This window comes from Petromyzon marinus, unplaced genomic scaffold (genome assembly GCF_048934315.1).
Source record: "Petromyzon marinus isolate PM22_M1 ecotype Great Lakes invasive population unplaced genomic scaffold, UKy_Petmar_22M1.pri1.0 PM_G_Scaffold_38, whole genome shotgun sequence".
NCBI classification, from domain to species: Eukaryota; Metazoa; Chordata; class Hyperoartia; order Petromyzontiformes; family Petromyzontidae; genus Petromyzon; species Petromyzon marinus.
In genome coordinates, this window is record NW_027422961.1 from 817,501 (window position 1) to 820,000 (window position 2,500).

Genomic DNA, 2,500 nt, shown 5'->3' on the forward strand with positions numbered 1-2,500 from the left:
GTTGCCACATTGCATGCGAACGGCATGAAACTTCCAGAGGCATTTGCAGCAGGAATGCATGTGCAGTCAAAAAAGTGAATATTTTTCACGGATAGACCCCGTGAAACGCTAGAAATTGGCGGCGATGTCTCTCTTGTGGCTCACGGGGCTGTTAGGGTGGCACAGAAATCCCTCGGAATGGGAAAACGGGTCATTTTCGTGTCGCCACATTGCATGCGAACCGCATGAAACTTCCAGAGGCATTTGCAGCAGAAATGCATGTGCAGTCAAAAAATTGAATATTTTTCACGGATAGATCCCGTGAAACGCTAGAAATTGGCGGGGATGTGTCTCTTGTGGCTCACGGGGCTGTTAGGGTGGCACAGAAATCCCTCGGAATGGGAAAAAACGGGTCATTTTCGTGTCGCCACATTGCATGCGAACCGCATGAAACTTCCAGAGGCATTTGCAGCAGGAATGCATGTGCACTCAAAAAATGTGATATTTTTCACGGAGAGACCCCGTGAAACGCTAGAAGTGGGCGGGGATGTCTCTCTTGTGGCTCACGGGGCTGTTAGGGTGGCACAGAAATCCCTCGGAATGGGAAAACGGGTCATTTTCGTGTCGCCACATTGCATACGAACCGCATGAAACTTCCAGAGGCATTTGCAGCAGGAATGCATGTGCACTCAAAAAAGTGAATATTTCTCACGGATAGACCCCGTGATACGCTAGAAATTGGCGGGGATGTCTCTCTTGTGGCTCACGGGGCTGTTAGGGTGGCACAGAAATCCCTCGGAATGGGAAAACGGGTCATTTTCGTGTCGCCACATTGCATGCGAACCGCATGCAACTTCCAGAGGCATTTGCAGCAGAAATGCATGTGCAGTCAAAAAAAAATTGATATTTTTCACGGATAGACCCCGTGAAACGCTAGAAATTGGCGGGGATGTGTCTCTTGTGGCTCACGGGGCTGTTCGGGTCGCACAGAAATCCCTGGGAATGGGAAAACGGGTCATTTTCGTGTTGCCACATTGCGTACGAACCGCATGAAACTTCCAGAGGCATTTGCAGCAGGAATGCATGTGCACTCAAAAACTTCTATATGTTTCACGGATAGACCCCGTGAAACGCTAGAAATTGGCGGGGATGTGTCTCTTGTGGCTCACGGGGCTGTTAGGGTGGCACAGAACTCCCTCGGAATGGGAAAAGGGGTCATTTTCGTGTTGCCACATTGCATAGGAACGCCATGAAACTTCCAGAGGCATTTGCAGCAGAAAGGCACGTGCACTCAAAAATTTTAATATTTTTCACGCATAGACCCCGTCAAACGCTAGAAGTTGGCGGGGATGTCTCTCTTGTGGCTCACGGGGCTGTTAGGGTCGCACAGAAATGCCTCGGAATGGGAAAACGGGTCATTTTTGTGTGGCCACATTGCATAGGAACGGCATGAAACTTCCAGAGGCATTTGCAGCAGGAATGCATGTGCACTCAAAAACGTCTATATTTTTCACGGATAGACCCCGTGAAACGCTATAAATTGGCGGGGATGTCTCTCTTGTGGCTCACGGGCGCTGTTAGTTAGGGTCGCACAGAAATCCCTCGGAATGGGAAAAGGGGTCATTTTCGTGTTGCCACATTGCGTACGAACGGCATGAAACTTCCAGAGGCATCTGCAGCAGAAATGCATGTGCACTCAAAAACGTCTATATTTTTCACGGATAGACCCCGTGAAACGCTAGAAATTGGCGGGGATGTGTCTCTTGTGGCTCACGGGGCTGTTAGGGTCGCACAGAAATCCCTCGGAATGGGAAAACGGGTCATTTTCGTGTTGCCACAATTGGCATACGAACGGCATGAAACTTCCAGAGGCATTTGCAGCAGAAATGCATGTGCACTCAAAAACGTGAATATTTTTTCACGGATAGACCCCGTCAAACGCTCGAATTTGGCGGGGATGTTTCTCTTGTGGGTCACGGGGCTGTTCGGCTCGCACAGAACTCCCTTGGTCCACCTGATTCGTGCATACAGGCAGCAACTAAAACTCTGTAAACCTGCTGTGAGGACATCTAAACAGTGGACCAGTGAGGCTGTGGAAGATTTGCGGGCGTGCTTAGACTGTACTGACTGGGATATGTTCACGACTGCTACCAATAGTCTGGATGAACTCACAGAGGCTGTGTACATCAGCTTCTGTGAGGACTGCTGTATCCCAACACGTACCAGGGTGAACTTTAACAACAACAAGCCCTGGTTCTCAGCAAAGCTCAAAAGGTTGAGGTTGGAGAAGGAGGAAGCGTTTAGGAGTGGGGATAGAGACAGATTCAAGGAGTCGAAGAACAGGTTTAGCAAAGCGGTGAGAGAGGCTAAACGACTGTACTCAGAGACACTAAAACACCAGTTCTCTACTAACGACGCTGCTTCTGTCTGCCAAAGGGCTCAGGCACATCACCAACTACAAACCCAGAGCGCCCCACACCACTAACGACTCCCGCCTAGCCAACGACCTGAACGAGTTCTA